At 37.3% G+C, this 26,902-nt stretch overlaps 1 long non-coding RNA gene across 1 annotated transcript; it reads left to right on the forward strand.

Moving 5' to 3' along the window:
- Positions 1–14,525: 14,525 nt before the first annotated feature.
- Positions 14,526–25,835, forward strand: LOC106042011 (uncharacterized). The gene is made up of 6 exons (XR_001210873.3): positions 14,526–15,656; positions 19,744–19,849; positions 22,543–22,772; positions 23,933–24,049; positions 24,198–24,256; positions 25,365–25,835. It is a non-coding gene; the product is annotated as an uncharacterized lncRNA (long non-coding RNA).
- Positions 25,836–26,902: the final 1,067 nt, after the last annotated feature.

Below are 26,902 nucleotides of genomic sequence, written 5' to 3' on the forward strand. Positions count from 1 at the left end.
CTTAGCTTGTGATTTAACAAACTGACACATTCTCTCTATATACTGGAGCTTTTCACCCAGCAGGCAAAATTATAGTAAAACTGATTAGAAGTGATTCTCAAAGGGGTTAAGGTTGTATTACCTGGTGTGTAGCTCTGTTCGTGTACTAAACAATAATTGTTATTCAGCATTTAGGAGAGAAAAGAAAAAGTAAATTCCTGCTTATGCAATTTACTAAGTCATTTGAGCTGCTGCACAACAGTTATTCTCTGATTAATGTAACTGATGAAGCAGGGTAGATATAGATGATTATGAACTTCATGCATTAAAGAATTATCCAGCTTTTCAGCATAAATCAAATCTTACAATGATTTACGAATAAAAATATTTCAAGAGAAATAGCACAAACTTAGATCAAGTCCTGACTCTGCTGCTGCTTACTTCCATTATGGTTTTGTCATTTATTTCAAGAGGTGTTAATAAATGGTGCAAGCTCACCATCCATTTCTGGAAGGCTCCTCTTGACCACAATGGACTGCCAAGCTTGGTCTCAATGGCAGGGTGCTTGCAGGTAGTAACTACCTGCCCTTTGAGAGGATGAGAGAAGTCAATGAGTTCAGTAGAATCCCCTTAAATTCATTTATATTTTTGCTTTTTATGTTACCTACCTTCAGGCTGGGACAGATGAAGGGTTTTAGGTGCTAAAGGAGCTCTTTGACAGAAATAAGCTAAACCCCATACTGTATCCCAATACATTGCCTTCATAAATTGACTGCCTTGATAGATGATAGGGGAAGTACTAAATGTGATACAGCCTGACTTTTAGCAAAGTTTGCAACACTCTGGGTGAAATTTTTATAAACGAATTGTTCTGCATGAAAACTAGATCAGATGAATACGCAACTTCGTGGAACACTGATCTTGGAGGAAGTATTATTTACTTACTGTCCACTCAGAAGCAATTTTATGTGATGGCTTGAAGGATCCTTCTCTGAGCCTGAATCTATTTGATGTTTTCGTTAATTATTTCAGTAAAATCTTGAAATCTAACTCAATGATACGATATTCTTCCAAAAATGAAAAGGAACATTCTAGGATATCTTAGCAAATATTGGATATGCAAGATATATATGGTTCTGGATGTATGAAGATTTATACAACTCTGTATATTTTCTGAGAAATGCTATTGGAGAAAGACAGATAAATTGGGAAGAATCCAGAAGATACCAAGAGGTAAAATAAGAAATTTCAAGGTGAGTTGAAAGCATTGGTTTGTTATCCCTTAGAAAGGAAGACTGAGTAGAGATGTTAATGCTTCTGTGTGAAAGATTATACAATGGACACAGCAAGAGAACAACTTGTGTTTCTGCAAAGAATACTTACAGTAAATATTGAGAAAAGTCTTAAAGTATGGAATTGAATATGAACAAAATATGGACTGCCCTTCACTGGAAGTGACTAAAGCAAACTTGATAAGGTGTTTGTAGTGGCCAGTGGGTGTGCACTCACCTGCTCCAGAGCAGAGGTCTCTACTGCACCTACATGTATTGTATATTGTTGTATACTGTTGGATGGTAAATATGTTATTGCTAGAATGGAAAAGTAGGGAAAATTGTGATTTTTAATAAACCTACTGAGTATTTAGCTTTACAGAGATAAAGGCAGGAAAAATCTAGGCAGCCGTAGTTTGCTTAGCATAAGTACACTGTGGACATATAGTTTGTGGTACTGATTTTTAAGTAGAAGAGGTTCTGGTTAATTGGGGAATGAGCATAAGATACAATAATGGTTATTGTTGGAACTTTTGGACTAGATACTAGCATTGTTTTGACATCAGATACTTTGGTTAATAGCTGTAAGATTAAATTGCAATAAGAACATAACTATGATGAAAATGCTGTTGAACTGATGTATATTTAAATGAATGTTTTGGGTAGATAGTGAGGAAAGAGATTCATTAAAACATTAACAAATGTTGTTTGAAAATGACTGCAAAATGAAAGCATAAAGTAGAAAAAATGTGGTATAACAAGCATATTGGAAGGGTAATACTTCAGAGCATGGTATTTATTGAGGCCAGGGTGTCTTCTTAATTGGGCCAAGTAAGCAAAAGTCTGAACACAGAAATAGACAGCAGGCTGCTTACAGATTTTGCTCTGTGAAAGTGCTTAATTTTAATATTAGTTATAGAAATACAGTGCATTTGTCAGACTCTGCTGAAGTAAACTTCTAGCTTCCCTTGATAATTTCTAAGTGACTGGACAGAGTCAAACCTAACAAATGTCAGGAGTGTTGAATAGGCCTTTATCTTATCTAACAATCAACACAGGCCCAGGGTTTCAGGGAAGTATCACAGGCTTCCATTTGTGGTCTTCATTGCAGGGAAAAGCTACCCTGCTCATGTAGTTTAAAACAAATCAAGATCAAAGTGGTTTATTGATTTATTAACACAATTAACCAGCAGTCAGTGAACTGCAGATTCAGGATCATTGTCAGTATTACAACAGATACAGCCCACAGTATGAGTCACAAAATATTAATAAACACATACACATTTTTTGATCATAACTAACCCTGAATGGTTCTAATATATGTGCATGTACACATACACACACACTTGCACACATTCCCTCACTCTCCCTGGGCGTGCTGGTGCCCCTCACACCTCTCCCTCAGGTGGTGCAGGTGCTCCTGCTCTGGGGGTGCTCCCACTACCTCTGTGCCCACCGCCCATAGTGAGAAAGGCTCTGGCGGTACCAGTGCACAGAGCAGTGGGGCCCTGGTGCTGCAAACAGCACCGCCAGCACTGTCTGCTCCCTGGGGTCTCTCCCCCCTTAAAAATTTTCATGTTCCTCCTATACCACTTTTCAAGATGACTCTTCATTTGTTTCAAATTCTCTTGTTAATCCCCTGGTGCCTGCTTCATCCATGCAACTATTGCCATCATCCTACTCTTTAACGTTATAAAATTGGGGCTAATGCCCTCCAGACAATTTCAGGTGTCCTCTTCTAACATATCTGTGTATGTTAATATGTACTGTTAATATATTAATGACTGTTGCTATGCAGGACATTTTGCCAAAGGTGGGCTCCCAAATCCCTCATCTGTGCTCATTGCAGGTAGAAAGCTTCACCAAGAATAGGCTTGGTAACAGTACAGTATAAGTAAGTACTGACAGGACTAGCCCTCCATAGTTCCTTAGACACACGATCAGTTTTAAAGAGCAACAAGCCTTTCTGAGTCATAGATGCTAGAGCCTGATAAAATTTAACACATCTAGGTTGTTCCTCTGCTAGCACACAAACATTTCCCAGAGTACACTATGCTGTATTTTCTCTCGCTTTGTCCAGTCTAGCTTTACATGCATCATGCAGTGTATCATCTTGTCCATATTCTGTTTATTTTTTTATATCTATTTTGTATTCAGGTACAAATATGAAATAAAGACAATAGCTATTTTCTGAAAATTCCTGGTAAAGCCTACTATTCTCAGGTGTCTCTTTGACATGAATGCAAAACACAATCCAATAGTAAAACAAATGCCATGAATAAAGTTTCATTTAATGCGCAACCCTGGCATAAGATGAAGGAAAATGCTTGCTGGCAATAAACTGTTAGTACAGGGACAGCATCTGTATGAACCTGAACAGAAGAACACCCGTAGTACCTATATATTTCCCCAGCACGATACAAGCAAAAACAATTGTAGTACTAATTTTTAGAATTATTTACCTGAAAGAAGGTGATGGACAAATACAGGATATTAAAATAAAATAAAATAAAATAAAATAAAATACAATAAAATAAAATAAAATAAAATAAAATAAAATAAAATAAAATAAAATAAAATAAAATAAAATACAAACAAAAAAACAACAGTTGACAAGGAGAAATAAAAACACTGAAGGAATTATGTTTATGATTGCATGTGCAACTCTTCTAACTGCACCTCTAATGTGGACCACAGCCTGGACGGAGTGCTGTGTACTGTAAGCATCCTTCAGCCACTGCTTTACCTTTGTTTTTCAGCTCCTCATTGGCACATGTTGCACAAGAAAATATTCCAAACTTGATATAGGATGGCTTCAAATCAGAATAGCCTGATCCAACTGAAGCTGGTAGAAGATCAGCTTTGGGTTTCAATGAAATCAGGATAAGGTTCAGAAAAAATTTAAAGATTTCAGTGTATAAATTCCTAGTATAATATCTGCCTATCTATTATGAGATTTAGTGCAACTTAAGCTTTAAAATATGTTACAGAAGACAAACTCTTAAAAATGGAAAGTCCTGCAAACCACTTAGTTTTTTTTATTTTATTCTTGTTTGTTTGTTTTGTTTTGTTTTGTGGAAAGCAAATTCTTATCCTGTTATGTTTTTTTTTATTCATGAGGAGTGATTTCAGTTCCCTTCTCTATTAAAACAATCGACAGGGAGTCACTATGACTTCTGAGCTGATTCAGACATAAATGCTGTTTTTCTGTCAGGAACGTAATATTCTCTGAGTATTTGCCTCAGGATTATGTTACTAAAAAGTGAAATAAAATGAAAAACCTGTGCAATTCTTTCCGTCTCCCCTGTCACCCTTCCCCTGCTCCCCCCCCCCCCCCCCCCCCCCAATTTCGCTAAGGAAAAAGGCTTGAAGAGAGCAAACAATTTGGTTTTCAAACTGCTGTTTTTCTAACCTATTAGACACGGTCCATTTCTTAAACAAACAAACAAAAGCAATACCAACCAAACCCAAATCCAAATGAAGCATACTCAAATGTCCCCATCTTCTGGTGGCCCCAGAGCTCCTCACCAAACCCCAGACCCTACAGCAATGCACAAAGGGCTGCAGTAACTTATCTCTAGGTCTTAATCAATTGAGAAAAACAAAATATGGTAGAACTGAAAACGAAATTGCCCCCTAGGACATACACCATGATCTCCTGAATATTTTTTGCTTGTTCAGCATGTGGAATTTCAGATGACTTAGGTAGAATGAATCTAGCCTCTATACCTGGTATTTAAATTGAAAATTTACACCTCATGTAAACTGACCAGCTTCTTAGAAATTCAGAAAAAAATTTTTGCTTTTTAACATCGAACTTATAACCTTAACCTATACTGATTGGTATATTTTGGGAAATAAGATGGAAGTAAAGTTAAGTCCAATAGATTTGAACTACAAATAACATGAGATATTCTCCAATAGGAATGACAGCGAAACCAACTTTTAACATCCAAAGTTGAAAAACAAAATTAAAGCATAAATAATGACAATGCTATGGTGTAAATACAAAAATCAGTTAACACAAACAATTTAATGGCTATTTATTTTTTATAAAGATTTTATGTTAGATACCAGTAGGCTTCCTTCTGTCTTTCTCTGTTTGGAAAACAATGCTGTTCTGCAGTCTAAGAGCACAGGAGGGTCAGATCACAGGCTTGTCTAGCCCGATAGCTAGCCTGTAGCAGTAGTAACCAGAAAAATCTTATAGAAAGATTAAGGGAAAATGGAAAATATTATAAAGCATTTTTTCTTTTATATCCTATCAGTTTCATGCAATCATAAGGATTAAGAACTTCTGGTTAGGCACAAGACTCATTTTTAGTAGCTGTTGATGGACTTTTCCCCAATATACCAAACTAATCCCTTTTTCAATTCAACAAAACATGTTGTGACATTCTTGTGTTTGATTTGAGCCTGTTTTCAAATAATTTCATTGGCTATGGCCAGGTTCTTGTGGCATGGGAACTAGTGAATAATTGTTCCCTGTTCTTCTTTACCCACACATGAGACAGTGATGTCCTGTCTCAATTGTCTCTTCCATTAAGGTTGCTTAATCTTCTTTGTCTTTTCTACATGGAAACATTTTTTTATTATCTCTGCTCTTGGTCATTTTCTAGTTTTTGTATATCCCTTTTAGTATAGGGAGGATAAAACCATATGCAGTTTTCAAGGGGTAGAATTAATTATAGAACTATGGCATCATAGAACAGCTTGGCTTGGAAGTGACCTTAGAGATCATCTAGTTCCAACACCCCTGCCATGGGCAGGGATGCCATCCACTAGGTCGTTTCCTAGAGCCTTGTACAACCTGGCCTTTAACACCTCCAGGGATGTGGCAACCCCAGCTTCTCTGGGAAACCTGTTCAGTGCCTCACCATCCTCAGAGTGAAGAATTTCCTCCTAACCTCTAATCTGAATCTCCCCTCTTTGAGTTTAAAACCATTTCCCCTTATCCTATCATTATCTGACTGAGCAAAAAGTAGTTCTCCCACTTTAAATATTGAAAAGCTGCAGTAAGGTCACCCCGGGGCCTTCTCTTCCTCAGGCTGAACAGCCCCAGCTCTCTCAGCCTTTATTCACAGGAGAGCTGCTCCAGCCCTCTAATCATCCTCATGGCCCTCCTCTGGAGCTGTTCTAACAGCCCCATATCCTTTGTGAGCCAGAGGCTCCAGACCTGGATGCAGGACTCCAAGTGGGGTCTCACAAGGGCAGAGCAGAGGGAGACAATCCCTTTCCTCGAGCCGCTGGCTACACCTCTGTTGATGCTGCCCAGGCTACAGTTGGCTTTCTGGGCTGCAAGTGCACACTGCTGGCTCTTGTCAAGCCTTTCACCCACCAGGACACACAAGTCCTTCTCTGCAGGACTGCTTTCAATAAGTTCTTCTCCCAGTCTCTGCTCATGTCTGGGGTTGCCCCAACCCAGGTGCAGCACTTTGCACTTAGACTTGTCAAACCTCATTAGGTTCACATGGGCGCAATTCTCAGGCTTGTCCAGGACCCTTTGGATGACATCCCTTCCTTCTGTTGTATCAACCACACCACTGAGTTTAGTGTAATCTGTCTGGGATCTGCATCTTGATCCCACTATCTATGCCATTGATAAAGTTATTATACAGCACGGGTCCCAGGACAGACCCTTGAGGGGGACACCACTCATCACTGGTCTCCACCTGGTCATAGAGCTATTGACCACCACTCTTTGGGTGTGGCCTTCAAGCCAACTCCTTATCCACTGAATGGTCCACCCTTCAAATCCATATCGCCACAATATTCCATTCCAATTTGGAGATCATGATGTCATGTGGGATCATGTCAAAGGCCTTACAGAAGTCCAGATAGATGATATCAGTCAGTCTTCCCATGCTGAGTGATGCAGACACTCATCGTAGAAAGCCACCAGATTGGTCAGGCACAATATGTCCTTGATGAAGCCATGCTGGCTGTCTCAGATCACCTTTGTCTTTCATGTGCTTTGACATTGCTTCCAGGAGGATCTTTTCCATGATCTTCCCAGACACAGAGGTGAGGCTAGCCAGCCGGTAGTTCCTCGGCTCTTCCTTTGTACCCTTTTTTAAAATGGGACCGATTTTTCCTTTTTTCCTTTTTTTTTTTTTTTTTTTTTCAGTCACCATGGACTTTGCCTGACTGCCAGAACTTTCCAAATAGGATGGAGAGAGATGGCTTGGAAACTACATCAACCACTTCCCTCAGGACCCTGAAATGACTGTCATCAAGCCCAATAGACTTGTGCCTGTTCAATTTCATCAGGTATTACTGAATGTGCTCTTCGTTTGCAGTGAGAGAGACTTTGCTCCCCCTGCCCTCATCTTCAGGTTCAGGAAAATGAGAGATGTGGGAAGCCTGACTGGCAGTGACTTCATCCTTCTCCATGTCTGTCGTTACCAGTTCTCTCTTAGTCTTTCCTAGGAAGATGGTGTATTTATTTACAATTTTGCTGCTTAGTCACAACTCAACATCTGGACTCTTTAGTCAATGAAAACACATTGACAGCTACAAAATTGTATCACTTGAAAAATTTTGGATTTGATTATGTATTTTCTTTAAACTAACTTTTTTTTTTTTTTGAAAATTGAGCAAACTAAATCACATTCTAGAGCACAGTATGTTTATAAAACAGATTAGATTAATAATTTCAGTATTGTTTCTAGTGGTTTTATTAATTTTATCTACAAACAAAACAAAATGAGTACAGTGTCAGATATAATTACGCCTGTTGGTAACTATAAACAGAAAGAGAGATTTCACTGTGGAATCCACTGAAAAACAAACAAACAAACCCTATGAAGATCACCAAATGTATTCTATAATATTTTTATGACAATAAATGATTCTTAAAATATTACAGGGTACATCTTTGTGTCTGTTAATTAGAGTATGTTATTTCTGTTCTGAATTTCATGTCAGTAGTTATTCAGTTTTGTTCAGGATTTTGATAGCAGTTCTAAAGGAACTAAAGCAGTTTTAAAGGAACTATTTTAGACTTGTGCATACTATAATTACATAATTAAAGACAATAGCACCAGCAATCAAGGAAAGAAGCTGTATTCTTTCTTATATTGCCTCATAAAAAATCATATTAAATCATTATCAGGAAAATATAATTTCTATCCAGTTGGAGATATTTTAAAGGATTTTTCATGGGCTACCCCAGCAGGTCTCGGGCCTTAAGTAATTTGTTTCTAGAGCAAGTGAGCAGTGTTTTAGTTCTGAGCATGAGTTTATAGAAGCATGAGACTTAAGTGTCTATACCTTAAAAAGTTAAGGCTCTGTGCTTATATGGACACATTCTCTTTCCAATGGATTAATTTAAGGAAAAGCAAGTGAAGAATAATGCTTTTTAGTTATGTTCTGTCTAAGTGGTATCTGGAAAATATAAGACTCTGGTAACTACTCAAGTAAAAAACTTGAAATATCTCCAAAGAAGGTAGTATCAAGATCAAAAGCCAGAGAAATGACAAATAGAAACATAGCAAAAGACAAAATGTATTGGCTTTGTTTGTTTGTTTTTTTTGTTCTGTTTTTCTTGTTTGTTTATGTTTTTTTTTTTTTTTTTTTTTTTAGAGGAAGAACAGATATGCTTATTCCACTCTTATCTCATGTTAAATATTGCCGTATAGTTTGTCCAAAGCATTTCCTAGTACTGGGTTCCCAACAAATGCACACAGAGATTCAGTTATTGAAAAAAAGTGTCTTTGCATTGCTGACTTTTAAAAATAAGATTTAAAGCATTTTTTTTGTTGTATTAATAGCTATTGCAGCTGCCTTTACAAATTGAATAGATCATGCACTTTGAGAGAGTGATCATTTATATATATATGGAACGGTTCACAGAAACAAATAACCACCCTCCCCCCTCCTCTCCCTTCCCAATACATAGTGATTCCACTATTTACGATTGAGTATTATGCTTATTTATGGGTAGTAACATGCTGGGGAATAAAAACTTTTGTTTCTGAGTATTAAAACCATACTGAAATGGGTCCTTTCCCTTCCCTTCCCTTCCCTTCCCTTCCCTTCCCTTCCCTTCCCTTCCCTTCCCTTCCCTTCCCTTCCCCCTTCCCTTCCCCCTTCCCTTCCCTTCCCTTCCCTTCCCTTCCCTTCCCTTCCCTTCCCTTCCCTTCCCTTCCCTTCCCTTCCCTTCCCTTCCCTTCCCTTCCCTTCCCTTCCCTTCCCCCTTCCCTTCCCTTCCCTTCCCTTCCCTTCCCTTCCCTTCCCTTCCCTTCCCTTCCCTTCCCTTCCCTTCCCTTCCCTTCCCTTCCCTTCCCTTCCCTTCCCTTCCCTTCCCTTCCCTTCCCTTCCCTTCCCTTCCTCTTCCCTTCCCTTCCCTTCCCTTCCCTTCCCCCTTCCCTTCCCTTCCCTTCCCTTCCCTTCCCTTCCCTTCCCTTCCCTTCCCTTCCCTTCCCTTCCCTTCCCTTCCCTTCCCTTCCCTTCCCTTCCCTTCCCTTCCCTTCCCTTCCCTTCCCCTTTGCTGCCTGTGTTTATCTAACAGGTTGATATAAAATAACTCAGTTTTACATTAAGCAGCTTTGAGACTTTTTCACAACGCACAGTTTGGAGGGATAAAAGTGACTTTAGTATTTGGGGTGAAGTACATAAAGTTAATGACGCATAAAGATATTGACTAAGAAACTACTCTCGTATCTTCTAGGATCAATATATATTGTTATGTATAAATTTTCTAGTTTTAGATTATTGTACAAAATGATACCTCTTATCTGGATAAAACAAAAAATAGACAGACATCATTTCTGAGCTCTGGATTCAGGAAAAAACAGAAGTGTACCTGGCAACATCTATGAGACTATTGCTGCCCTAACTGCAGAATAAACAGATATATTAAATATACTAATCATTTACCTGGGAAAACAAAAAAGCAAACAAACAAAAATCTGAGAAACTGGAATATCTGTAGTGGGGACAAGACAAAATAAAAAATACATAGTATTGTATCAAACCTGAAAAAAAAAAATAAAAATCACCATAATCATTTTGTCACTACCTAATAAACTCAGGGAGGATTTATTCAAAAAAGACACAATAATTTGGCTTTAAGATGTTCTCAAATATGCTTGTAGTCTTAAAATTAAGTTAGTAGTGGTCAATACTGAGCTATCTCCATTTATTTACAAGATGCAATCCAATGCCATAGAGATCTACTGTGTAGCCACTTAGAACAGTCAGTCATCTAGGTTTCCTCTGTAGCCAGCAGAGAAGAGGAAACACTTTCAGATTGTAGTCTATCCAACCTATTTTATAAGTTCACTTCAGGCAGAGATGAATTTAACTGTAGACAGGTCTATTTCATTTCACTGATTCTAAGGGAAGTAGCTTAGCTTCAGACTCTCTACATGGCAGATGTCCAGATTTAGTTAACTGAGAGCCTTTGACAACATTTTATTCTACATATTTATTATGTTATTAAATAAAATTAAATGTTATCAAAACATATTAAATGTTACAGAACACTATAATTTCTTCCAATAATATGAAAATCCTTATGTTCTTATCCAGCTGACTTTCATAGGTTGTAAGAATGTAGGAGTTCATAGTGATTAAGTATTTTAGGCAGGGTATATTCTAACCATGATTTTGCTGTAAATTGAATTTTTCTTAGTAATTCCTGTGTCAAGCTCATACTTCTCATTAACTCCAGTAAATTGGGGATTTGGGGGGAGCAGGCACAGAGGGAAAGAAAGAGTGCAACCCATATATTCTCTATCCCCCATAAATTGTTCTGATGATGAATTGCTATCACTGTTACATATATTTCACTTTATTTCAGGTCTGAATTTACCTACCTTCAATTTCTTCCCTTTAGAGATTTTCTTTTCCCTTCTCACAGTACAGCCTAATTGCAAAGCCCTTGATATGCAGCAGTTGCAGTTATTATAGATTGTCTGAAGAATTCCTTGAATCTTATTTTGAAGTAGTAAGCTCTAACTACAGTCGTAATCAAAACTAGTTTTATACAATTTAAAATTTTTGCATTGAAAAATGACTTGGTTTTACTGATGATTCTGCTACTAAACTAGGTCATATAACTATTGCATAGAAACAAAAATATGTATTAAAAACATTTAAAACTTGTGCCATCATAGAAGATTTCTTTACACTGTAGAGATTATAGACAGTAAGAAAAACACGTGCTTTTATATTTTTGTTCTTTCAGAAAAGGTAATGATTCCAATGATGAAATTTTATTTTATTTTTTCTATTTATTATTATTATTATTTTATTTAGTAGTAGAACACACATTATACTTCCTGTCTGGATAACTAAGCATTTTAATAGAAGTATGAGAAATATGAGAAAGGTAAAATTATTTTCTCACTTATCTTCTTTTTCTAATTCTTGTATGTCTAGTAGTACCTTAATTGTGTCTCTTGCTCCATTTATTGAAGCAACAAAGGGAAAGCAATCTGTATATGAATAGAGACTGATAAAATGTTGTGCTAGTTTAATTATTCAAGAACAAAACCTGATTAAAACATTTATAAGTGGATTCTGAATCAAGAACTACAATATCAATGCCAACCCCCATTGCTTTCTTGGAAAAACACACGTGAACATTGTTGATTTAAAAAGGAAAAAAACTCGGTATGCTTATACATACATGCACATACACACAGAGACACATATCATCTCTATATGAAATAGGGATGAGGGTTTCACCTGTGGTGGGCTGATCCCATTTCTCCACTTCTCCTGCTCATTATTAGATCTGGTTCAAAGCAGAGAATTTGACTCTGGTCTCATTCATGCTAGTTCCTTAATGATTAGGCATAAAGAAGGCCTTTTGTAAGTCTGTTTGAAGGAACTCTTCTTTGCAAACAGTTAGACGACTTCATTTACATAGAAGTGTATATGTAAGAGAGAGAGAGAGTAAGAAGAAAAGAAAGAAAAGAAAAAAAAAGAAGGAAAGAAAGACAGAGGGAGGGAAAGAAAGGAAAGAAAGGAAAGGAAAGGAAGGAAGGAAGGAAGGAAGGAAGGAAGGAAGGAAGGAAGGAAGGAAGGAAGGAAGGAAGGAAGGAAGGAAGGAGGGAGGGAGGGAGGGAGGGAGGGAGGAAGGAAGGAGGGAAGGAAGGAGGGAAGGAAGGAGGGAAGGAAGGAAGGAGGGAAGGAAACCAGAAACATACTCTGGTTGTGAAGTCACTTTTCTTAAACATTTAGCACTACGTGTTTAGCTTCAGGAATTGGTTTATTGCTTTATTATATATAGTAGTTTTTGAACTTGGATGTAAGAAACTTTTCCTAGTGAAAACTACATTGAAAGTAGCTTGTTTGAATAAAATATTTCCAGAAGTCTGTATTTCATGTTTAAACAATTGGGAATGCTTTGTCCAGCTGGGTATATAACTTCTAGTAAAATATATTTGCTTTTACAGATTTTATTGAATTACACTGAATTTGCTGTGAAGTCTCAAACTGAGTTTATCTTTTTACTTCAGTCATATGTAATTGATAGAATATTGATGTTAGCACTAAATTCTCTTATCTAGTTGACTACCAAAGTGCACTGAACATTAGTCATAAGTTATTTAGGAAATAGCACTGATGTTTTCCATTTTTGCATATCGAAGCAAATTAAGAATCTGGATTTACAGTCTAGCACTGGAAAGATCAGCAAGGAATACTAACTTTTCAGTTTTAATGGACTTATTAAAATATAGCATGTTAATATTGGAATGTAGCAGCAAAAGAAGTGGTAACAGAAACAGCTGAAACAAAGAAGGTGATATTTATTGTAAACATCTCTTTTGCAGTTGGACCAAATATTATAAGACTGATGTTCTAAGCTGACATTGATGGTGGTTAGACTAAAATCTGAAAATGTTTTAAATGAATGTAAATCTACAACTGGTAGAGGGAGGACTGTTGTTGATCTGCATAGAGAATTTTAATTTTCACAACACTGATTTGCCAACCTGTGTCACTTTGCTTTCTTGTAGAGATTTGATAGCAGATCAAGTCAGCAGGGAGCTTCATATTTTTAAAGCTTCATTACTTAAATCAAATTTATGAACATAACAAAAAATGTTATCTTAAACACTTAAAAGTAGATTACTGGTGTCAGACTAAAAAGACTACATTTTTTTTAATACCATTTCACTGATTTCTTTTATCCCTCATGTCTGTATTTGATTTTAAACTGGCTCTACCTTCTTATTGCATTCAGACATGTTTTTCTACTTTTCTTTAAACTAGCCATAGCTTTCCATTCATAGTTGCTCTACCCATCTTGTATCCCATAACTCCCATATGGAATTACACCGGTGTGAAATTGGAGCTAAACAGCAATCATTCAGCCTCTCATCTCCTTTACAAGGATACTGTGCATGGTAATTTTATACTTGAATTTGGCAGATGCGGTATTCTGTAAAATAGCCATCTGTCACCAGAAAAACCCACACTCTTAACAGTTCAATGTAACTAACCAGTTCTTTCATCCCTAAGTCTCTTATTTTCACTGCAGTGTTTCATCACCTTTCCTGATTAAAACTTTGACAAGTTTTAAGATTGTTTTCATATACTTCACTTAGACAAATCAAGAATTATTTCTTATTTGCTATTAATTAAAATATTGAGAGAAAGCTACACTGTTTCAGTACTTGTATACTTGAACTTTAAATGTTTTAATGCTAATCATGGTGATATTCAAGGGGAGTTGTTTTATATGTAGCTACAGATAGGGACAGTTTATAATGACTAATGTACACAATTACAGGATAAGCTACATCATGTTATGTTTTATTGTGTTAAGGAAAAATGTATCAGGTACATTATAAGATTCAGTGGGAAGAGGAGAGCTATGGTTACCCAGGCAGATCTTAAAGATTGGATTTAGTTTCTTCTGCAGCTTAATAAAAGTTGTATTTAGTCCTTTCCACATATGGAAGACACATAAACTAAAGAGAAAGGACTGATAATAAATTGCTAGCTGGAGATTTTGACAATTCAGACCACTAAATCAGCCAGGTAGTAATAAGTGATAGCAGTCCTTTTCTCCCTATCACCTTGTACAATCCAAAATGATATGAACATTGCAAAGGATAAAATACACCATTTTTATACATCATAGTGTTATAAATTACTCTTTTAGCCAGAAAGAATTAGTTTATTGAGTAAGCGATCAACAAGCAAAACAGCGCTGGGGGGCCGGGGAGTCCATGCTCCTCCAAAAGGCGCGCCCCCACACCCCCCTTTCGCAGTCCCCTTTTATCATCGAGTTCTTCTGGGGTTACGTAGCCCCCCCCTTCCTGGCACTGCTGCTGCGTCGACTGTTGCTAGGGGGTCGTCTCCGGTCCCTCTGGTGGTCGCTCGGATGAAGGCAGTAGTCTTCCTCTGCTTGGTATGTGGTGTTTTCCCCTCCTTAATTGGTCATGTTAGTTTGTTTTAAGATAGGGCAGTGGGTTATCGGTTTGGCAATTGTATTATTTACACAAGGCAAGGTTCTCTCAATCTTATGTCCGGAACATCAACAGGCAGGATGTCTCAAGGTTCTTACCACCGTCTGGGTGACTCCTTTCGTTTCCTTCTTAATATAGCCATGAGAAATAATGAACAAACATTCCTTATACATCACAATAGGAAAACAAACAAGCAAACAAACAAAAAAAGACAGTCCCCCACACACAGAATGAATAGCCAAAGGAGGTCTACATATGGCCCAAGTGAAAGGTCCTACACCTGGGCTGGGGCAATCCCAGTTGGGGTTGGGGTTGGGGTTGTTCAACCTGGAGAAGAGAAGGCTCCGGGGAGATATTCCACCCCTCCAGTACCTAAAGGGGGCCTATAGGGAAGTAGGAGAGGGACTCTCTCAGGGAGTGTAGTGATACGTCAAGGAGTAATGGTTTTAAAGTAAAAGAGGGTAGGTTTATATTAGATATTAGGAAGAAATTCTTTACTCAGAGGGTGGTGAGGAACTGGAACAGGTTGCCTAGAGAAGCTGTAGCTGCCCCATCCCTGGAAGTGTTCAAGACCAGGTTGAATGGGGCTTTGGGAAACCTGGTCTAGTGGGATGTGTTCCTGCCCATGTCAGGAGAGTTGGAATTAGATGATCTGTAATGTTCCTTGCAACACAAACCATTCTGTGATTCTATGACTTCATAACAAGAAGGGTTTGGGCCTGTTTTTGAAAATTCTTCTTCAATAGCAATCCTATTCTAAATGGAAAGAAAAACAAAGTACTGAGTAATTCACTGGGCATATTGTTGCAAAGGTCCTTTCTTGTTTTATATATACATACACATATATACATATTTATGGTTTTAAATGCAGATGGATACAAGAAGCCTACACTGGATCTGAAGAGAAGGACCCACTGTTGAATTTGGTTGTTTAGAGAGTGAAACTTGAAGTCTTAGAGAAGCTGATATGCAAACAGTCAGCATACCTTTCCTTCCTTTTATTTTTTTTCTTTACTTTTTTTTTTTTAATTTTATCTTTTCCTTGAACAAAAATGATGACAAATAAACTGGACAACTTCAATGAATATGGAGGACAAAAGCCAAAACTAATACATTTTACTACCTTTCCTGAGTTCCACTGATTTGTAAAACATTCATATTTGAAAGACATTAACTCACAAAAGCACATTTTTATTTTTGTTGTCATAGATATTTTTATTTTTTGTCAGAATTCCTTTAGATTGATGCAAAGCATGGCAGACTGCATTTTAATTATGTGTCCATTTATTAGACCATGAAGAATGCTATTTCTCAGTCACAAAGCAGCTCAGTGATTTTTAATTCATACAAACCATGCTGCTGAACATGAGCAATGAGCTAGATTGCTACCCTGCATAACATATTTTTTTCCACTTGATAGTTTTTCTATGAAGCTAGTGACAATAAACCTATTCCAGAGAGTAGAGGTATCTCATACAGTGCTTTTCACTCTCCTCTGATGTTTTGGCCATTCTTATTGCTGTGGTGTTCTCTGTCTCACCTGTGAACTGATTGTCTTGCAATAGATACACTCCCCTTCTTGTACCTTTTGTTTAATCTTGCAAGTGAGGAACTCAGTATATCATGTCCATTTGAGGTAATCTCTGAGCTGTCTAATCATACAATATCCCATTGCTGGTGTTCACTGCCTCATTTAGTAGTTCTTCTCTGTGGATTTGAAATACACAATGCGGAAATTACATACATTATTTCTAAATATATCTTCCATTTAACTATAATTTTCCAAGTCAATAGGATTATTAGCACTCTCATGAGTGAAAACTAAATGGTCCCATAATCCTAATAAATTAGCAAATGAGTATTTGTTTTAACATTTATTATGGTGTGTTCTTACTCTAATAGCAATGTACTGTAGGTGTTACTTACCATTTTTAGAGCAGATTGAATATTTCAAGTAGTGCCCTTGTGACCTGGTGAGTGGTAGTCTCACTGCAGGAGATGCCTTTAGCTCTTTCTGCATTGCTTTTAAGGACGGCTCCCTTTTACAGTATTAACACAGTTTCAAGGCCACAGCTATTAACCAGTTAAATTGTGGTAAACCGAGATACTCACAGATTAACATAAAGGAAATAGAAATTAAAGTCAAAATTAGATGTGGGGAGCTCCTGCTTCCCAGATTTCTGTTAAATCCACAGCAGCATATCTCCCTTTGGAGCACTACAGTTCTGAAAAGAATTCAGTAGCAGATGTCAGAAGAGAAGGAATGAAGCATGGAAGTGTGTATTTGAGAACTGAATATCAGTCTAACAAATATTTAATGGAGCAATGAAGCAGAGCTCTGTGTTATTGCTAGTGGCTCTGTGGAGTGTTCATGATCACTGGATGAACTGCTTTACTGGCAGTAAAGAAGACAGGGAAGAGTTTTGGGCTATTGGCATTTTTAGAAGAAATAGGTAATGTGTACAGCCTGAGCAGTGTTTTGAGAAAACAATGGGGGAGCTGCTATAAATACACACCCTATTACAGTCACACTGTAAGTTTAAATAAGATCTATCCTTGCAGCTATTAACAGGAGTAAGGTTAGAACAAAGATTTTCTCAGATAGTCAATATGTATTAAATATTTAGTGCATACTCATTGGATTTTATTAAGCATTAAAAAAAGGCATTTGATAGGGAGAGATTGCTGCTACTGCTGCTACTCAGTGACTAGACGGAAAGGATCTGTTGATGAAGTCTACTGTTCGTTTGTTTGTTCTGTAATGAATAATATTTCTGGAACTTTGAAAATGAGATGGCTTACAAGACTTGAAAAAAAAATGCATGCAGTAATTGAAAATCTCCATGAACACAGTGGTGGATATTTAGATCCGTAATGATTACCATGACTATAGCAATGAAATTGGCTATTATAACACATTTCTAGTTTCAAGGCTTTGGCCTCTTTACAATTATGCTGAAAGCTTATGACAACGTTTCCTAACACAAGAAGGATTTCAAAGCTGTGTTTAACCTTTTAAGACAGTGTTTGAACAATTTACTGGAATGTTTGAATTTCAAAGAGAGTCCCTGTTAAAAGCACTATTGGGGGAATGTATGCTAGCATTCATTTATCAGCTCAAATACAAGGCTTAAGTGAAGCTCAGGATAAAAAAAAGAGGTGGAATATTTCAAACTGCAATCCAAATGTTAATAAGCTACTTTTTTCTTTCTTTCTTTCTTTCTTTCTTTCTTTCTTTCTTTCTTTCTTTCTTTCTTTCTTTCGTTCTTTCGTTCTTTCGTTCTTTCGTTCTTTCGTTCTTTCGTTCTTTCGTTCTTTCGTTCTTTCGTTCTTTCGTTCTTTCGTTCTTTCGTTCTTTCGTTCTTTCTTTTTCGTTCTTTCGTTCTTTCGTTCTTTCGTTCTTTCGTTCTTTTTCTTTCGTTCTTTCTTTCTTTCTTTTTTTCTTTCTCTCTCTCTCTCTCTCTCTCTCTTTCTCTCTCTCTCTCTCTCTCTCTCTCTTTCTCTCTTTTAAGCTTAAAATCACCACTTTGTCATATCTGAGCACTTTTGTCAGTTTAACACAACTTAAGCATAACTAGCATAACTCACTTTGAACTTGATATACACATGATCAGTTCACCAGCAGATGATGAACAGCAGCCACTAGCATTCTTTGGAGATAGCCTTCAAACAAAACTATTGCTCAGTTAGACATAGAAAGCATATTAAATCCTCTTAAAATAAGAAGATGAATAGGTAAGTTCATAATTATTAAGTAGATTAATCTACTTTTTAACAAAACTATCATTTATAACAATTATATTCTGAATGAAAATAATTTTAAAGGAAAATCAATATATTTCAGTATTATGCGTAAAGTGGTAAAGGCAGATTTCTGCTTTTTCTAGCTATGGAAGTTTGATCTAAATATAGCCAAAGACAACTCCCAGTCTTCACTTCCTCTTTTTCTTCCCTGTATTCCAGACTACAATTTAGGATTTGTCATTTTTAACATTCCCCCATTTATTATCTAGCTTATTCCTTAACATTTCCAAATATATCATTTAATTTTTACTAACACGTAGCTTAATCTCTCTTTCAGCCTAAATCTCATTATATTCCACCTTTACTGCTGGATCATATTACTCATCCCTCCCCATCCATAAAAGCTGTTATACTGAAGGGCACTGTCCTTGTGACCACATCCCACCCCCTCCTCATCCCTGTGGGGACTCACTGTCTGCTGCTCCACCAAGTTTAAAGTGCTGCTTAAATCTGCTACTCTCTGTTGACATGAGATTACTTGTCTTCACTTCAACACTTTTTTTTTTCCCCCCAAGGTATTTTTGTTCAGTTTCTCACAAGTCCTATGAAATAGTTCCCCCTTCTCTTGATTTTCTCTAATTACACAAAAGATTTCTTGAACAGGGACTATTCCTAATAACATGCATGCATAGTTCTACAGGGTTCTTATTTCAGCCAGAGCCTCTTGGTAATATATACTTCTGAGCCCAGATACAAGCTGCAGAGGAAAGATACAGAAAAAATGGTCAGCACCTGTGCTACTGCCTCTGAGTTTGCAGTGTGAACAACTAGATAGTCCTTCACAGCTCAGGTGCCTGCTGGTGGTTTTTGGCACAATGTCAGAGCAAGACGTGAACTCTCAGCTCTGGATCGACAGCAAAATTGCTTATCTGCTCAGCCCACAGGCCCATCCATAAAACTGCTGTGAAACAAGCAATAAATAATGTTTCCAATAATTAATTATTCCTGGAACTGTGTTCTCTGGATCAGGATAATTCCTGGAATGATACCATTGCATACGGAAGGCTGTTCTCTATTTGCTAGCTGATGCAGAAAAGAAGCATCCATAGCCAAGCCCTTTCTCCAAGTTTTGAATTTCTGTCAGTATTAAGATACCCTTTGTCCTTAAGTGCAGTGAGGGCAAGGGAAGGGACCTGAAAGTTCCAGTTTCAGATACGAAAAGAAGCACAAGAACGATGACTTTCTGATGTTTGTTTTAGCCCTACTTTGCTGCTGAGTTTCTGGGCATTTGAATTTAATCTTTTGCTTTTTCCTCCTAGGTGTGTAGCAGCACGTCTGCAATCACAGATATTCTAGAAAAGGAAAGAAGAAGAAACAATACATAGCTCTGAATATTTATCTCAAGGAAAAAGGCTCGAAGTCTTGGTAAGGAAATGAATGTGAAAATGAAGGTACCTGGACTATTTCTGGTCAGAAATGAGATTCATAAGCATTTGCAACCAGTTCCTCTGAATTTACTTCTCTATGAGAGAACTCCTTCTTTTAATACATTATAAAAGCTCTTTGGTAAAACAAAGCTAAAAAATGAATTTGTTATCTAATAAAAGTCACTAAACTATTAGCAGGATCTTGGCACTCTTTCTAGGTTGGGAATCTTTTGGGACTAACTTACTGAAGCCCTATTATTGAGGTATTAGTCATATCAGAGTTCTAGCCATGTCTGTCAACTGCTCAAAATAAGTGTAACATTATTCTTTTTCATATGCAATGTGTCCAAATTTCCAACTGACAGATAAGAAAGAAAAAAAATGATGCTGCACTCATTTGGAATTCAAATCTAATACCACATTCACTCCCAATCTAGTACATTTAACACATTGTGAACCTGATACTCTGTGGTTGCAAATTATTTACTGCAGCTTCACTTATTCCAATACCAGGCTGCTCACTGATGTCAGGTGAGAAGCCCTACAGGGTATACACACCACTAACAAGCAAAAATACTCTTTTACTTCTTTGTATTTATGAGCTGCAGGTTAGGTGTCTCTTCCACTCTAGCACTGATTCCTCTTCCTCTTCCTCTTCCTCTTCCTCTTCCTCTTCCTCTTCCTCTTCCTCTTCCTCTTCCTCTTCCTCTTCCTCTTCCTCTTCCTCTTCCTCTTCCTCTTATTCTCTTTTGTTGTTGTTGTTGTTATTATTATTATTATCATTATCATTATCATTATCATTATCTTCATCGTCATTATTATTATTATTATTTCTTCTCCTCCAGGAGATAGAAAGTAGTTTTTATACAACTTATTTTTGCAGGCTTTACCTCAAGTCAGATCATTACCTGCCAAAAATATTTTATTACATAAGGCAGCTCCACTTCTTCATTAAAATTCAACTTCCTAATTTCCCATACTAAAGGTAAAATTCACAATCAAAGGTTGCTGCTAGAGTAATCAGCCATTCAGAGTTCTGAAATCACAATGTTGTCTTAGTTAGGTTGTATTGACAATGGATGTCTGAACTGACCTCAGCTTTCTGAGCCAAACACCAGCTCATCAGGTAGATACACAGCTTTGATTGCCACGTTGTCAGGTCTTTCTAACAGTCAGGCTTAACCCTGAGCTACAGCCTATGTCTGAACCATCATCATCAATGTTATATGACATCACATATCACACGTATCCAGTGTCCCTAATTAGATGGCATTAGGAGCAAAAGAAGATTCACTTGTTATGCTTTCCCTGGATATTCACAGCTATAAACTAATTTTGTATTACCATGCTTACCTGAAAGGATCTATGGCTGTGAAGGTATATAGCTATCACTATATCCTACACCTGCTGAACAACTTTGTAAGTACATATATAGTGCAGTTCCAATTCCTGTGATGAAAGGGTTTACCTGATTACTGTTGTGTTACAGAGTTCAGTGTTTCACTGAGACAGTTTCAAAAAGTTGAATTTATTTAATAAGGTGACAGATGTAACAGATTTGGAATTGCCGTTGATAAACACAGTTACTGCAATAGTAAGTGATATATGATAATAGTCCTATCCCAGGTATTCCTCACGAAAAGGTGAAGGTGCAGAGCTTACCAAGAAGGTATGCCTCCCTGTCTTGGTGGGGGAGAAAGGGACAAATCTTTTCCCCCTCCCCCAACCTCTTGCCCAGCTCTTCTTTTTCCTCACTCCAATTTCATCTTCTTTTTTTTTTTTCTTCCTTCGTTCTTTTTTTTTTTTTTTTTTTTCCTTCTTCTTCCCTTCTTACACTGACACTTAATACTCTTTTATATCCTAACCTTGTCTGTTCCCTCCCTGGGGTGATGTTTAGCATGATTTGGGTGAAGAGTTGAGTACTATAGTCATACATGTTTAGCATGTACTTCTTTAAGTTCATATGATAATGTACTCATTATCATATTCAGGGGGTGAACTTTAATAATTACTTTACACATAATGAAGCAAAAGGTTTCACTTGGGCATGATGACCCTCAAGATTCTGTTCTGCCACCAATACAGGGCCATCCCACTAACACAAGACTCCTTCCTTCAGCAACCTCTCATATGAAGCTTACAGACCTCCATCCACAGAGTTTGTGTAAGTGATAAATGAGAACAAGCTGCTCAATTCTCCTTTGCCCAAGGCCGGTGCTTACTAGTGATGCTTATAAGTCTGACTATTCTCCACAATTATATATACACTTGCAGCAAGATGCATCATATGCATAAATCCCAACTCTATAGGCTGTACTTCCATGACTACAAACACCACTACCCACTGCAGCTTCCTCCCTCAGCTCCTCCTTTTCCTTCTTCTTTCAGAGACAATTATTCTTTTCTGTCCTCCTTTTCACTCAACCAGTGGTTCCTTGACTTTTTGTCAGCCTAGCCTCCTGCCTCCTCTACATTTTTATGCCGTGTGCTCTGTGGTGTGGGATCTCTCTCGTTTTCTGGGATCAGGTTTATCTTGCAGACTTTTTATTGATCCTAAAAATAGCATTTATCTTTACAATGACAGTTTTTTCCCTTTTATTCCTCCCCTTCCGTCCTCTTTCATAAGCATTTACCATTTCCCTCTGAGAAGCATTTTTTGTTGCCTATATAGTCTTCCTTCTCTTGCTACAGCACCCTGCCATTCCTCCTATTTCGGGGGCTGACCATGCTGCCACACAGCTATGGAAGAGAAATGTGAGAATAAGGATCAGAGAAACAAGAGACAGCAGACACCTTCAGCAAGGTGAATGTGTTCCTATTTTTCAGAAGCAGTGCAAAAAATAAATAAAGAAATCCAGATGCTTCTGGATGAAAAAGTAACAGCAGCAAGATACAGCTACCAGAGGCTGGCCAAGTCTGAGGTATATGGGCAAGTCATGTCGCACCAGTCAACTGTTTATTGCATACAGAGAGTGTATAGGGTTGGGAACTGAACATGAGCTAGCTTTGCTGCTGTGCCATGACAGTGAATCTGATTGAGGATCAGGATGCTTTCTTCTGCAGTTGAACAAGAGTGTTAGCCAAGTAGTGGAGTCCAACTGGGAGATTTGGGCTTAAGCATGAACTTGAAGGAGAGCTAACATAACAGCAGAAGAGACCTGCTCTTAATTTCTTAAAGGACAGATGTGTTGCAGTTCTTCTCTTTAGTTAATCTTGATGGAAATAGTAGTGTAACAAGTACAACTGTGAAAATGGGAAAAATTAAAACTATTGAATGTAAGAGTGAAAGGAGAAAAAGGAGAACTACTTATTTTGTCCACTTAAAATTTCTTACATTTCTACTATGAATGTGTAATTTTGTCTTATAGAACTTCATATTTTTAAGTGCTGTTATTCTGTAACTACACTATAATTTTTATCATTAATGAGTAAACATTTATGTATAAAAAAAGAGGAGCTAGATAGACAGGGAGAAAAAAAAGTGATATTTTCTATGTTAAAAATTATAAAGCATTGCTTATTTAGATTTCTTTTTACTCACTTCCACAACTTACCTTAGGGTGTATAATATAAAACTGTATAATCTGTCCACAGGTGGGTTGGTGGTCTGTTAATGATCCTCAGTGGATGTGTGTGTGAATGCAGTGCTACTGAAAATCTGCATTTACTCCTACCTCCTCACTAAAATTTCTCCCTTTCATTTCACTAATTTTTATTGAACATGAAAGGAATGACCTCTGTCATTCTCTATACTCCTACCTATTATCTAAACAGCTGAATACTTTGTTCATGTTTTCTGTTTCCATTATACCTGGTAATCTGATTTTAAAAATACACCATGTTTTAATTAAAGGCCTGTGTGCATTTATGCAAGGGAAGATAATAATATCTACATTACAGTAGATCCTTGTTAATTTGCATTAATGATAGGGAGAGCTATGGTGAATTAAAGAATTTTGCAAATTAGTGTCAAAGTGAATAAATAATGAAAACCAGAGGGTAGTTAATCTACAAATGTTTCATTAATTCATTTTAACAGTTGTAGTTTGACTATAATTATCTGTGATTTGTTATTCTTTAGTAAGTGCTACCAAAACATCTGATGCATGCTATGATGCTAAAACTGGTTGCTGCCCCAAGAAGTTTACAATCAAGAGGACACCTGCTGTAATAAAGGATCATACTGGGAAACACAGAGGTGAGCATAGCCTGCCATTCTTCATCATCGTCATTCACATCTCAATCTTTGCTGGGGATTCTAGAAGTAAGTACGTTCATACTGGAACATAGCTGGTAAAAAATGAAGTCTTTTTATATGACAATAACTTGCAATTTTCTATATTCAGTCTTTAAAGGCGAGTGGAAGAAGCTGAAGGGAGTTTTGAGCAACTCGTACAATGCACAAGTAAGTGGAATGCAGATTAGTGAGGTTTTGATGTATGATACTATTGAGTGAAACATATCAAAGAATATTAGCTTAAACTGCAGAGAAATTTAGAAAGGATTTGAATAGGATTTTGTAGTATATGAATTCACCCTTACACATTCTTGCAAGTAGGGCCTGGAATGTTAAATGACCATAGCAGTTTTATGTTTTGAATGCCAAAAATGATATTACTTGCAAGTATGCCACCTTTTAAGCACAATAATAGCAGAGGATATAGTGACAGGAATTATTTTGTTTTTATCAGAATGTTAAAAATATGGCAGTAACACCATAATAAATACCCTCTTATACCACTTAAGTTATTTTGGCAGTGGACAGTCAGTCAGGAGCTTGCTGTCCCAGAAATGACAGGTACATTTTCTGGTTGTCTGCACTATGTGTCTAAACTAGAAGTGACTTTTTTTGTGTTGTTTTGTTTTAATTTTTTTTCCCACTTCTGGTGAAAATTCTGACCCAGATATTTTGCTGGGCACAGCAGGTCACAGAAGTACAGATGGCACTGACATACAAATAGCGTTGTAAGCAGCACTACCTTGCTCTCAGTTTGCCAAGTGCTCAGGCTACTACCATCCTTCAATCACCAACTGTTTCACTAAACCTTCCTTTGCCTGATTGTGGATTGTCAGGGCATAGTTTAATTGGAAAAAAAAAAAAAAGCACAGAGGATACAAAGAAGGCACAGACGTTTCTTTAGGTGTACCCCTATTCTGCTAAATCAATTAGCTCTGGAGTCATTCCCAGGCCCAGTTTCCTGGTTGTCTATTTTGCATATATGTTATTTAGGACACTGGATCTCTTGAACTAACTAGTTCCCTCTGGGGAAAAAATCATGGTATAGTTCAAGGGATAGTTCATGCTAGAGGTCTGGTCCCATGGGTAGGATGGAAAAGACTTCTGGTGACACTCTCTGCTGAAACAGATCCTTCTTTGTTAAAAGAAGGAAATAATCCCATAACCCCAGAATTGTTTTCTCCTAGATTTGCCTAATTAATTCACAGCTACGAAGTACTAGTAACCTCTGTAATTGTTTTGTTGTTGTTGTTGTTGTTGTTTTGTTTCGTTTCAGGAAAGCATGAGCACATGTACACTGTAAAAGTCTTCAAGGTGCTTCAAATTCTCATCATCTGAATGCTAACTACTACTTCAGCCAACTCTGCCCACTTTTGAATAAACTGCAGTGCTCATCACAGTATAAACTTTCACTACAGTGCTGTTAGATATTTCACTGGTTGGCGTCATTGCAGCTACAGCAATCTACCTCATCAAATTTTTAGTGACAAACAGTACAAATTTCATTTGGATTCAGGCTTTTCTGTCCTCCTTCTGTCCTATTCTGAGTGCTCAGTTCCACATACAGATTTCTGGTAATGTAACTGGACTTTGTATGTTTGGATAGCGATGTGATCCTTTTTCATCACTGTAACTGCTGTGCACCAGAATCTCTGGTTGGTGAATGAGAAATGTGTGAAACTGTGAGTGCTCCAGCTGCTTCTGCTCCGATATCTGTCCACAGACCAGTTACTCTTCCATGGTAACATACTCTGTAAGTACCCCAAGGACAGTTATGAAAAACACCTAAATAACCAAAATATTTGTTTGATTGCAACAGTACAGACAAGTAGCATATCTAGGTTTGTGGTATGCTGGTACATTGTAGAGCATGTGTGCAAATCTGCAGTAACTGGAGAGAAAAGGAACCTGTGAATGAACAGTATCTGCACTGATAGTGGACTTATCAGAAAACAGGTAATTTGAGCATCACAGATCATGGAAATGGGCTAGTGGAAAAAATGAGTGCTTGGGAAGAGTGATGGAATAGTCACAAAATAAAAAATACCTACAATACAGGAACAAGAATCAGAGGGTTATTCAGGCTTTGGGTATACAGGTATGAAGGGTAGAGCATGATGGAAACTATTCTAGCTGGGTTTTGTCCAAGGAGCAGTCTTTCTAGTAAGATGCTCATTTTGCAAAAGATTTTTAACTAGATTTTAAACTAAATAGCAGTCAGAAATCAGAGCAGATGCAGTAAACCATTACAAATAGAGGTTCATATGATACAGATTTTTCTTGCCACATTAACGTGCCACTTAATAGAAACCTTAATGTGGAAAACACAATAAATATGTCACTCATCATAAAGCTGCTTTAAACAATGAGAATGTAGTGACATACCAGGATGAGTGCAGCCACTAAAATAGCATACACAGTAATTCTGCTCTCTCACCCAAGAGCTGAAGAAAATGAAGTGGTAGTATGATTACTATGGCTCCAATCACTTTTATTTTATTCATGCTCCATTGAGGTTTGATGCACATGCTCCTGCCTGTACTACACATTTGTGTTAGATAACTGACAGTATTTTAGTAATGGGGACAGCTATAAGTGAACTCATGAATAAAGTTGCCTTTCTTCTCTCACTGCTATTTATATTTCAAACCTTCTCCTCATGTCCACTCATGCCATAACATGATGTAGCTCTCATTTTAGTAATTGTGTTTTTCATTGTCAACCTACTTGTTCTTTCAGTGTATTTTCACAAGTTTTTTGTCTTTGATGTCATATTTCAATTTGTTTATCCCAACAATTCAGTATGGTTCTTTT

Source organism: Anser cygnoides, chromosome 1, assembly GCF_040182565.1.
Source record: "Anser cygnoides isolate HZ-2024a breed goose chromosome 1, Taihu_goose_T2T_genome, whole genome shotgun sequence".
NCBI classification, from domain to species: domain Eukaryota; kingdom Metazoa; phylum Chordata; class Aves; order Anseriformes; family Anatidae; genus Anser; species Anser cygnoides.